At 38.5% G+C, this 13,127-nt stretch overlaps 1 protein-coding gene and 1 long non-coding RNA gene across 2 annotated transcripts in view; one reads left to right on the top strand and one right to left on the bottom strand.

Annotated features, from left to right (window-relative positions):
• The window catches only part of GABRB1 (gamma-aminobutyric acid type A receptor subunit beta1), a 379,026-nt gene that overhangs the window by 205,397 nt on the left and 160,502 nt on the right, over positions 1 to 13,127 (top strand). The gene's annotated exons all lie outside the window — the stretch shown is intronic.
• The window catches only part of LOC109245494 (uncharacterized), a 41,467-nt gene continuing 30,966 nt past the window's right edge, over positions 2,627 to 13,127 (bottom strand). The window contains exons 2-3 of the long non-coding RNA XR_002070915.2: positions 9,982 to 10,179; positions 2,627 to 3,360 (exon numbers count right to left, since the gene is read on the bottom strand). This is a non-coding gene — a long non-coding RNA (uncharacterized LOC109245494). The remainder of the gene's footprint in view (positions 3,361 to 9,981; positions 10,180 to 13,127) is intronic.

The following is a 13,127-nucleotide window of genomic DNA, read 5'->3' as shown; positions in this document are numbered from 1 at the left end:
AATTATAAGAGTTGCTCATCTTGGCACAGAGGTGGGCCCAAATGCAATCACATGTATCCTTAAGAGAGAGAAGCAGAGGACACTTTGAGATAGACACACATAGAGAAAAAGGTGATGTGAAAACAAGGGCAGGTAATTGGAGTGATGCAGCCATAAGTTTAAATATCTATTTATTTTTGAGAGAGAAAGAGTTGGGGAGAGGCAGACAGTGGATCTGAAGTGGGACCGTGCTGAGAGTAGTGAGCCTAATGTGGGGCTTGAACTCGCAAACCATGAGATCAGGACCTGAGCTGAAGTTGGTGGCTCAAGTGACTGAGCCACCCTGGTGCCCCAGTGCAGCCATAGGTTTAAAAATGCTTATCTTCAGAAGTCACCAGAAACTGGAAGAGACAAGGAGGGGATTCTCCACTGGCTTCTGGAGGGAGTGTGGCCCTGCCACAACACCTTGGTTTTAGGAATTTGGCCTCCAGAACTGTAGGGAATAAATTTCTGTTGTTTTAAGCCTCCAAATGTGTGGTGATTTGCTGCAACAGCAATAGAAAATGAATACAATGTGCTTACAAGTGATACTTTATTGGATTATACTAGCTTTCAAAGGAAACAATTGGCAAAATAAATTATTGCCACTATAATAAAGCCTGAATTCTACAGAAAAAAATTATTGTTATAAAAATACGGGAACCCCAACATTTTGTTGAAGACCTACTTTTCATTTCCCCAAAGCCTCAAAGCTAGCTAAGAGAGAGAGGGTGTTGCCAATGAATTGTGTGAGCGTGTGGTGTGGGGGAGGGTTAGGTGACAGGAAGGAAGAAAGCTGAGTCTGGAAGTGGGCACTGTCACTGGGAGCTAAATGCTGCTGGAGGGGATGCCCACTGGATCTTCCCATAAACCACAACTTGGAGCACAATGCCATGATTACCTCAGAAAATGATTTAAAGGAAAAAAAAAAAAAAAAAAAAGACCACTTAAATCCATGCACAGAAGTAAGAAGGAACTCTAATCATTTCAGTGACAGGTTTTTTTTTTTGACAGATATGGTAGTGGGGAGACAGAGTATATTTAATGCACTCCCCACCCCTTGGAAGAGCAAAGAGTTCAGTGATTATGACAGGTTTGGTTCCAGGCCAGAGAGATATCCTTTGAGGGAAGTGACCAGGATCACAGTTCAATGGGTCAAATCAAAGAAGGCATGAACACCAATGCCTAACATCGAACTTGTTGTGTATTTTCTCTCATGCATCTATGTTCTCCCACAATAATGTGAAGACTGGGGTCCATTCCATTGATTAAAAATCCCAGTGTAGGGGCGCCTGGGTGGCTCAGTCGGTTAAGCGGCCGACTTCGGCTCAGGTCATGATCTCGCGGTCCGTGAGTTCAAGCCCCGCGTTGCGCTCTGTGCTGACAGCTCAGAGCCTGGAGCCTGTTTCAGATTCTGTGTTGCTCTTGCTGACCCTCTCCTGTTCATGCTCTGTCTCTCTCTGTCTCAAAAATAAATTAAAAAAAAAAGTTACAAAAAAAATTAAAAAAAAAAAAAATCCCAGTGTCTAGGGGCACCTGGGTGGCTGAGTCAGTTGAGCATCTGACTCTTGATCTCAGCTCAGTCTTGATCTCAGAGTCATGAGTTCAAGCCCTACACTGGGTGTAGATCCTACCTAAAAAAAGAAAAGAAAGAGAAGAAGAGAAGAGAAGAGAAGCAAAAAAAAGAAAAGAGAAGAGAAGAGAGAGAAGAGAAAAGAAAAGAAAAGAAAAGAAAAGAAAAGAAAAGAAAAGAAAAGAAAAGAAAGAAAAGAAAAGAAATCCTAGCATCTAAAACAATGCCTGGAACTTGGTGAGTATTCACCAATTGTTTGTTGAAAGAATAAACTTCCAGTGAAACCCACCTTGGGCATTTATGCCATTGGAGAAGGGTCCATTATATGGAATTTGGCCTTCAGTGTCTTAGGAACACATACTGAATATCCCATGGAAGGCAGCCAAAGAGATGCCCAATTTCGTATAATAGACCCTCATTTGAGGCTTCGGTCAGACTGGGACTCTTGTCAGGGCTGGAATTATAAAGTAAAGAGGCTTTAAGGTCTTCCATACCTACCAATTCAGTCTGAAGTTAGAAACTGTGGGGCTAGGGATAAGGTTCAAAATGTTGCACCAGAAGCAGAAATTCTTGAGTCCCAATCCTTTGTTCCTTCCTAAAGCCACACAGGCACTGGTGAGGCTTTAGAAGCTACTGGAAAATTCATAGCAATTAACTAACAATTAAGGCATTTGTATTAAAACAACAGTGCATGATGTTTGGTAAAATTGATTTTTCCATAAGAGAAGTTTAAAATAAATTAGCTATTTCAAGAGAATCATGGCTGTCAGCAAATAGAAATGTCATATGCTTAACTCAAATCACAGTAATGCTCTGTGTTAGTCATCTGACTTCTTTGGGTCTCCGTTCTTTCATTTGTAAAAGGAGGAGATTGAAAAAAATAATTATAGCCATGTCATAATCACCAATGGTCTAGCAACCTATGACTCAATCACTAAAAGCTGGAAATGTTCTGCTTCTATGATGATAAATCACTTCCTTAGTGCTGTAAATGTACTTAGAAGGAAATCAAAATTTACTGGATAGCAGTGGAAATTAGTCTATTATATGGTGCTTTTTATTATTGGAAAACACAAAGTAACAATGCAGCCATTACCTAGGAAGTGGGGACCCTTGGAGACAGACAAATCTAATGAATTTGAGGGACGAGGTTAGCTTTTTGTATTGACCAGAGAGGTATTGTGAGCTCTTTGAGTACGTGAACTGTGTTTACACCATGCCTGGAACATAATGGTAGGTACTCATGCCCTCTGTGAAAGCCTATTGTTATGCCTTTATTTCCAGACACAGACATGATGAGGAAAATCACAATTACCTATAAATTTTTGGCATTGTATCCATGTTCAACTCTCTTGGAGTTTCAATAAAGGTTTTCCAAGGCAACTGATGATGCTCATAATTACAGTCAGTACATTGTATTTTTAAAATACTGTATCCAAGTTCCAAGTATCTTTAAACCCTTCCTGTAGAGCTTCTTATTCTTTCCAACAGTTGCCTACAAAATAGTAGGTTATTATCCTTCTAGCCTACAGATAGAGGAAGCAAATTATAAACATGACTGTACATTGGGGTTTTGTCCAGGGTATTAGAGTTAACTTCTGTATCACCTGTTCCAACAGTGTCAGGGTCAAGGTCCTTCCTGGTGCTTTAAACAAGTGTCCAACTCTAAACTTTTCTTCACAGCTTCACACACAGCAGTCATGAGCTGGGTCCTCAAGGATGATAATATTGACTTCTGATATTTCTTTCATGGAGATCAACAGGAACTCCTAAAGGCCAAATTCAGATAACTATTTTTAATTCTCATTCTATTTAGGCACATCTTAGATATTTATATATTTATGTATTTTCCCTGTTCTTTGGCTTTTGAGATAGAACTTTCGTACGTCTTCTCTTTATTTTATTGACTGTCTTTCACCCTCTAGCGATCCTTCAAATTTTAATCTTCTCCAGGTTCCTATACCAACTTTTCTCATTTGGCCCATCAGCGATCCCCTACTCTTGTGACTTTGAAAAAAAAACATTTCTTTTTTTTTTGCTGAAAACTTTGACCCATCATCTGACCCCAAACTCAATTACACATATTCCCATCTGGACTCCCTGCACTTACCTCACATCTTAAGTTCTACAAGATGGATCTTAAGTTCCATCTACAAGATGGAACTTGTAGTCTTCCCTTGTAAGTCTGCTTCATCTTCAACATGATGCACTTCCACTATCCCCCCCCCCCCCCCCACATCATTCCAACATCTTCATCAGACTAACTCTACTTCTAGAGGTAGAAGTTATCAAATTCTTCAGATTCCCCTTTGAAAAATGCTTCTCTAATTCCTTTTCTTGTCTCCATGCCTGCTTCCTCTGCCATAACTCAGATTATCACCACCTTTTTTGTGTGCTTTTATAACTCTACTCTTCTTCCTACTGTTTCTCTCCCTCCTTTTGACCATTCTCTATACTGCTGCCAGAGTCCCTTCCCTCCAAAATGACACTAACCGTATTTCTCTCTTACTTGAAAACTTCGCTGAGCCTCCAGAACCTTCGACAATTTTAAATAAAATTCTCACTTCTGCCCTGATATGAATGGGTTGACAATCTTGTTCCAACTCCTTTCTGGCAACATCTTTTGCTTCTCTTTGCAAACACTTAGTGCTACTGGCATTGAGCTTCCTTACTCCCTTCTCATATCCAAATCTTTTCAAGATTCTACTTCTTTTAACATATTCTTTTTTCATGATGTATGTAACTTCTCAATAAAATAGTTTCTTATTTGGGGCACCTGGGTGGCTCAGTCTGTGAAGCGTCTGACACTTGATTTCAGCTCAGGTCATGATCTCACAGTTCGTGAGATCAAGCCCCACATCAGCTCTGCACTGACAGCATGGAGCCTGTTTGGGATTCTCTCTCCTTCTCTCTCTCTGTGCCTCTCCTCCATGCTGTCTCTCTCATTCCCTCAAAATAAATAAATATTTTTAAAAATAAAGTATTTCTTATTTTTTGAGGATTGATTAATTGCTCCTGTTCTCAGAGTCTTTGGATCTTATGTATATAAGCACCATGTACTGTACTATACTTTTTCAATTTATGTCATTTCACACCACTAGACTATATTATCAATTTTTATGTGCAAGATTCTTGACAAATCCAAAAAATGGAATGTAATATGCCGTACATTTTAGCAATTATGTGCTAAATACATATTGTGGTGTTTTTTTTTTGTTTTCTTTTTAAAAAGCTGTAGTTTCAAATCGTGCAAATGCTAAGCATGCCAGACATTGATAGCTTATAAACTTTGGGGAAAAGTATTTAACTGCCAGTCACGAAACTGCATATAACATCACTAACGTACTATTGAAGAATAAACTCCACTGTCTTGTGTTCTTCCTTAGAATATTCACTTTTTGAAACCTATGGTGTGACAGAGTAATAAGAAAAATATGATCCTAGAACATTCTTTTCACTGGTTTTAACAGAAGATTTCCTTGAGAGTGATGAATTACTTTGAATGCAAGCTATGCAGTTGTTCATAAGACCTTAATAAAACTTAAAAGTTCTAAAGCATAATGCAGTGTTTCATCACTCTGAAATATGGCAGGGACTCCATCACTTTGGGGTTTGTTATGCTTCCCCAAGTTCAAAAACAAATGCTCTATTGTATTACCTTGGCTTCATTATTTGAAAAAATTCTATTGTCTACTACTTTTATAAAAATTTTTATTGCTTTCCTTGTTTTGTAAGACTTTGTTGATGTTCAGATTGCTGGCTTAAACTTGTGACCTAATTCAGAGCATTTTAAAAGGAAGAAAAAATTCTCCCTTTAGTAACATCTTTGATCTGAACAGGTTTTGATATTGCCACACACACAATTGAAATTCTCCTTTCATTCTATCAACATAGCCAGATTTGGGCATAAATATTGGTGTTGCTACATTCCCTATTTTCAATTTGTTCTTGAGCAGCAAACAGTCATTGAGAAAGTGCAAATGAGAACTATGGGTAAGGTCTTTGGAAACATGGAAAAAGGAACAATTCATTCTGACTGAACATAATGGAAGATAAACATCTTATCTTAAAAGTCAATATAATTAAACTGCACTACTTTATTTGATAAATGGAATAAAATACCAATTCCAGTTTTCATGGGATATTCTAAGACACTTTAAAGGTAAACATCTTCAAAACCATTTATATATTAATGCATAAGCAGCAGGCAAGAAGCATGAAGAAGATAGAGCTAAATAGACAGACAGACAGACATAGCTACACACAGGTGATTGATGATAGACTTGCCTATTAATTTTACAAAGGTTTTAACACAACAACTCCAAATGTTGTTAGACTTTTAAAAATCAGGAGTAAACACTCAATGGAATAAAAATTGGGGTTTTAAAATATATTTATTCTTTATGACCATTTGAGCAAAGAACAACATAACGGTGGGTAATTTTTCATAGTTTTTTGCCTAATTAGATATTCTTATGAAGAGTCATGAATTTGGACTTATATTTCACATTTTACACTGCAATAACTACTGAATCAAAGAGCATATAACATTTTGTAAAATATAAAAAGAAGCATAATAGCACATTTAAATATGAAGAAAGAGAAATTCAGGCCATTCAAAGAATGAAGATTATTAGAGACAAAATATGCCTGACCATACAAAGATAAGTTTTTGTAAGCCAAAATGCAGTAAACTTAAAATAGCAGAATTAGGAAAATATAACAGATGAACATAATAGATAAACACTTGCTATTTGAAATATATAGAAAACTGAGATTAATAGATATGGTCAGTATACAGATTCTGTTTAAGAAATGATCAAAAAATAATACACAAATGGAGAAATACAGGAAGTTAGCTAGTATTTGAGAAATATACCTCCATTCTAACAAAAAAAAAATTAACTCCATTAAATGATTTTAGAAGCATTGTACTTTGATTTTAAAAAAGTGATTTTTTAACAAGCTCTAGTGTTGGTGAAGACGTAACAGAAAAGGTAGTCCTATAAATGTCATTTGAAAATGAATAATGTCAGCCCTTTAAAAGTAATATGGCATTAGAATAGGCTCTGAGAATTCACTTATGGCCTTTCTCTGAATAGCCCCATTTCAGCGAAATAAACTGAGAATGGAAAACTAAAATAATTCGTTTATTCTGAATGCAAAATTGAAAACATCATAAGTTCTGAAAAATAATGGAATGGTTAAGTAAAGAGTCTATTAATAAAATGCTATCATATAAAGTAATCAATATGTGAGCTATGACAGTGCTAGGAAATGTTAACATAAAATTATATTAAGAGTAGAAGGCTCGGGGCGCCTGGGTGGCTCAGTCGGTTAAGCGGCCGACTTCGGCTCAGGTCATGATCTCGCAGTCCATGAGTTCGGAGCCCCGCGTCCGGCTCTGTGCTCACAGCTCAGAGCCCGAAGCCTGTTTCAGATTCTGTGTCTCCCTCTCTCTGACCCTCCCCCGTTCATGCTCTGTCTCTCTGTCTCAAAAATAAATAAATGTTAAAAAAAAAAAAAAAAAAGAGTAAAAGGCTCATTAGACCAGACGGAATGAACAGACATATACAGAACATTCCATCCAAGAGCAACACAATACAGATTTTTCTCAACTGCAGATGGAACATTCTCCAGGATAGATTATACGTGAAACCACAACACAAGTCTTAACAAATTTAAGAAGATTGAAAGTATATCAAGCATTCCTTTTAAACCATAATGGTATGAAACTAGAAATCAGTTACAGAAAGAAAGCTAGAAAATTCACAAAAATGTGGAAATTAAACAATATCCAAAATTAAAGAGGTAGAAGCCTCAATGTAAATATCAAACAGATACCAACGTTTTGATTGTCCTAATTCTTTTCTCAAAAGGGGAAACATGAGCTAAAAACTAAGCAGACATGGAGTCCTCAGCTGTGGTGGGAAGAGATTGAGAAACATCAGTTGGGGACATAAGTTCACGGTCATTGACCAAATTGTGGCTCAGAGTATTTTATTTTTCTGGCACAGCTTTTGTTTTATTTGTTAGTGTTTTGTTTTGTCCTGTCATGACGTAATTTTTAACCTTTGAATTGAATTATGACATAGACTAAAACAGTAAAATGCAGACATAGAGTAAAAGCAATATTAAATGTTCAGTTCGATGCAGTTTTACAAATCTGTACATCCATGTATCTACCCCAGATCAAGATGTTGAATAATTTTCAACATCCTAGATGATTCTTTGTAACCCTTTCCAAACAATACCCCAGCCCAAAAAATAACCATTATTCTGACTTCTGTCACCATCTATTGGTTTTGCTTGTTCTCAAACTTTACATAAGTCAAATCACATGGTCTTTTTAAAATTTTTGTTTAATGTTTATTTATTTTTGAGAGAGCGAGAGACAGAGCATGAGCAGGGGAGGGGTAGAGAGAGAGACACACAGACTCAGAAGCAGGCTCCAGGATGTCAGTACAGAGCTCCATGTGGGGGTCAAACTCACAAACTGTGAGATCATGACCTGAGCCGAAGTTGGGCACCCAACCGACTGAACCACCCAGGCGCCCCAAATCACACAGTCTTTAATCCTTGGCATGTGTTTTCTTTCAAATCAGCATAACATCTGTGAGGGTCATTCATGTTATTGAATGTATCAGTACTTCATTTTTATGGCTGTGTAATATTCTGTTGTATGAATATACCATGTTTTAATTATCCATTTTCCTATTACTGGATTTCTTTGCGCTACTTCCCAGATTTTGGTAGTTATAAATAAATTTGCTTCTAAATGACTTTCGGTGAACATACACAGTCGTACCTCTTGGATAGATAGATAGGAACAGAATGGCTGAGATGAGGGCTAGACGTGTGTTTTGCTTCGGTAGATTCTGGCACATTTGGGAGAAAAATGAATTAGCAATGGGCCTGTGCAGTTAGCAACGGGCTCTATCACCTCTGCAGCCTTATTTATCTGTGTTGCTTGGTCCAGAAGGGCTTTTCATTTGCAACCTCTGCCAGAAAAAGAACTTAGCACACTGATTCATTTGAAATTATAAACGTCAAATTTCCAGTGGTAATGGCTTTTAAGTGTTTCAGTCAAAGAAAGGCAGAATCGTTAAAGTACAGTCAACCCATCCTCTCAGGAGAAAGGTTACTTCAAAGTCAAGAGCAGTCGTTTTTCACGTTCCCGGCGATGCGCGCAGGGTATACAGTGTCCCACGCTCTCCAGCCTTCCTCGCTCAGCCTTCAGCCTCGCGCTCTGTGCCCGGGCTCTGCCTTATGAGCTGCCTAATTGGCCGTGCTCACTTCGTACGGCCACAGGGCCCAGCACTCGGGCCAAGGCAATCATCTTTGAGCACATTTTTACTACAAGGATCTTTCCTTTTCTTGTATTTCACTTAATAAAATTAGTCACTACACATGGTGGATTAGCAGCCGCTCAGCTTCCTCGGATTTACATGAATTTATTCTCAGTGGAGAGATCAAGAGGCAATTTATTCAGTTCCTGGCCTTGTTAGGAGTTCCCATCATCCGACCCTGCAGCTCTGTCTGAATAGCATGTTTGTGATTATTTATTATTTGGGGTGATTCTTCCCACTTTTGCAGGCAGCTACTAGGAGATCATTTCCTGATTCGAAATTTTTCTGAGCTGGTTTTAAAAGAGCAAGAGGGAGCAAGAGAATAAAAGGTAGAAGTTTTTAATAGTGGGCTTAAATGTCAAAATTTCGACTGAGCACAGAACTCCTCCCGAAGCCTTTATTTTTGACAAAGTGATTAGCAGGATATTTCTCCATGCGATAAGAGCTGTGCTTTCAAGTAGACTGTATCTATACATTGTGCATGCATAGTTAGTAAGCAGAGGATTCAGTTTTTCAGGAGTGGTAGAAATTAGCATTGTACTGGCCTACAGCTACAGCGAGAGAAGAGGCAGTCTTTCCGGACATCTAGACCAAATGGAAGCTAAACAGGAGGGAAGATCTAATCGTGTGCAACCATCCTTGCTCCTTTCATGTCCAGAGATATTTTTGCAGCTCCACAGTTGAAAAGAGCTGCATCTGAAATCACCAAGAGCTTGAATGTAAAGACACCTTTTCTTTCTGGCTTCTGCATATATGAAGAGGCTAGGCAAGTAATTTACAAGTTCAGTGGCTTTTTTTTTTTTTAAGTTTATTTATTTATTTCAAGAAAGAGATCGCACAAGTCGGGGAGGGGCCGAGAGGGAGAGGGAGAGAGAATCCCAAGCAGGCTTCCACGCTGCCAGTGCAGAGCCATATGTGGGGCTCAAACCCATGAAGCTGAAGGATCGTGACCTGAGCTGAAACCAAGAGTCGGATGCTTAACTGACTGAGCCACCCCGGGGACCTAAGTAATTTACATATTCAATGCCTTATTCTTCTCACCTGTAAAATGAGCATGACAGCAATACCAATCTCAAAGGACTCTGGTGGGGATTAAGTGGAATCAGGCCTTGCAGGAGCACAGCACTTGGTGGCATTTGCTAATATCCACTTTCATCATTATTGTGCCTGTTCTTGTACTTGCTTTCTTCTCCTTCTCCCTCATCCTACTCCTGTTCTTCCTCCTCCAGCCTCCAAGTCCTAGGTAAAAGAACCACAAACTGTACATTAAGCTAGGCTCTGTGATGAGAAAGAGCCACAGAAAACCCAGATGTCTACATGCTAGCCTTCTTTTGTTATTGTTGTAGGTAATACATCAGCGTTCGCCATTTCCCTTGCAGATCAGTTTCAGACTTTTGCAATTCAAAAAGCTATTGCTTCTTGTGTTTTAGCTGTGCAGCCTCATTTGTAGCTTTACAGGTCATCCTCCCAGTGAAAGAAACTGAAAATCTGTGTACAGTGACTTCTTATGGTGGGTGGCAACAATACAGCTTTCATACCGAAAATTACTTTTTCTTCTTTTTCCTCCAAAGTGATTTGGGCTCAGAGGAAAGGTGCTAAAATATCGTAGGATAAGGTTGGTATGTTCATTCCTCCCTCCTTTTGCCACGTTAGAGAATGTTAGCCAGCTTAAGGGATTATTATACATTAGCACTGACTGATGAGAGGAATGTCGAGGTCATGTGGTCTTGCCCACAGTTCTGTGGGAGAAAATCGCACACGTGCCTACCTGACCGTGAAGTTAGCAGACTGGCACACTGTAGGTGTGCTCTCACCTTGACCCTCTGTATGCTCCAAGCTTGCATCACCCTGTAGAAAATTTTCACCAGCAATCTTTGCTCGCCATCAACACCCTTACTGGAATGTTGGTAATCGTTGGCTTAACTTCTTATCTCTTAGATGCTGGAATCAAACTCCCAGAAAGGTCACCTCCTCATCCACCTAGGAATGCCCAAGGGTTCCTAAACTTTTACCTCCAACTTCCCCTTGCAGACTAGGAAACATGAATTACGAAGACACTTTTTAATGTTTGTATAACACATATCTTATTTCCTCTGATTATACAGAAAGTATGGGCCTGCCTCTTTGAGAGTTTTAAATATACTATTCTCTGTAAGAAATTTCATAGGCTATCTTCACTTAATTTTTTTTTCCGCATCCAGTATGCTAAAGTGTAAAAGTGCACTATTTTCTAATATAACCAAGTAATAAAAAATGGATCAAGTGCCCAGTATTAACATTTTACAGGTAGCCTATCATTTTTGCTTTCTAATTCCAAGTTCTCAGTTACTCAGGGAGAGATGTGGAGATGCTGATGTTCAATTATTCCGCATTTAAAACAGTCACGTAAGGAATTGCCAATTTTCCTTGCTCCCTGGAAAACTTTTTAGGGAATCTGGATGTTACTAAGGGATTGGAAAAGAAGAGGGAGCAAGATTTATATACCTCCAGAAAATCGGGGCAGTGAGGGCTGGCTGCAATAGACAGCAGTCTACACACATAGCCAACAATATGACACGGCTCCGTGAGACCAGAGAGCTACATGTGCAACAAGGAAAGTAGTTGATAAGATATAAAACATGATGGCACAAAATTCCCAAATACTTGAGCTGGCCCACAAGGGTACCATGTTGAGTTTTCACCACCATATTTTTATATTTGGCACCATGAAGAGCATTGTGCATGCTCTGGTCTTTCCATTGAAAGAGAGAGACAGAGAGAGACAGAGAGACCGAGTCAGCACAGTAATGCTCTGAAGGAATATCTAAGAGACTATTACCAGTGGTTGCCTTTGCTTTTAATTGTATACATTTATTTACTGTTCAGATTCCTTACCATGTCTATAAAACTATCTTTATTAAAAATAAAATTGAGAGATTTTTTTTATTTTTTTTAATGTTTTATTTATTTTTGACAGAGAGAGAGCATGAGTGGGTGAGGGGCAGAGAAAGATGGAGACACAGAATCCAAAGTAGGCTCCAGGCTCTGAGCTGTCAGCACAGAGCCCAACACAGGGCTTGAACTCGCAAACTGTGAGATCATGACCTGAGCTGAAGTCGGACGCTCAACTGACTGAGCCACCCAGGTGCCCCAAAATTGAGAGATTTTTTAAAATCACTTGGAGAAATTCAAAAAGGTGATAACAAAAATAATAATAATAATACCAAACACCTTTGTAGTGCTTGATATATACCAGACACTGCTCTAAGAACTTAACATAGATTGGCTGTTTGGGGTGCCTGGGTGGCTCAGTTGGTTAAGCGTCTGACTTCGGTTCAGGTCATGATCTCACGGTTCGAGCCCTGTGTTAGGCTCTGTACTGACCACTCAGAGCCTGGATCCTGCTTGGAATTCTGTGTCTCCCTCTCTCTCTGCCCCTCCCCCACTCATGCTCTGTCTCTCTCCCTCTCAAAAATAAATAATAAATTTTTTTTTTGAATTTTAAATACATAGAGAGAGATTGGCCATTTAATTCTCATAATAACCTTATCATACCATTTTACAGATGAGCAAAGTGATGTACAAAGAGGCTAAGTAACTTGACCCAAGTCAAATGGAAACCATGATTTAAAACAAGGCAGTGCAGCTCCAGGTTCTGGGCTATTGAACAAATACACCGTAAAGTAATTAAGTTAAAGGAAGAAGGCTGAAAGATAGTGTGATTTTTATCTGTATGCATATGAGAAATTTAAAAAGGTAGGGAAGTTTGTTAGTTGTTTAGGTCCACAGAGAACCCCATTCGTAAAACATAAGCTCTAATTAAAGCAGAAAGAAATGAAATTTAGTATTTGAAAGAACTTGACTTCAGTTGAAGAAACTCTGGAATGGCAAAACAGGAAGATGACTTTGAAAACATGGGTTTCTTTATTATTAAAAATATCTCTGTAGGGTAATTACAGTAATTAAACTTTCCATCTTCACCATTACCACTGTCTTCTTTGTAATCTAATATCTCTCCATCTCTAATTCCATTTCCTTACTCTTATTTACAAATTGTTCCCCTCCACCGATCAAGTATATTCAAATGCCTTAAGGGATACTAACTTGAACACTATCCACCCTCCTTTATTACAGTAACAATTTCATTTGATTGGCCCCATCACTCCTATAAGGATGAAATTAAGATGATTAAATAAAACATATAAAAC

Source organism: Panthera pardus, unplaced genomic scaffold, assembly GCF_024362965.1.
Source record: "Panthera pardus isolate Hobbes unplaced genomic scaffold, ASM2436296v1 HiC_scaffold_13, whole genome shotgun sequence".
Taxonomy (NCBI): Eukaryota; Metazoa; Chordata; class Mammalia; order Carnivora; family Felidae; genus Panthera; species Panthera pardus.
Note: the sequence above shows the minus strand (reverse complement) of the source record. Positions and strands in the feature narration are given on the sequence as shown.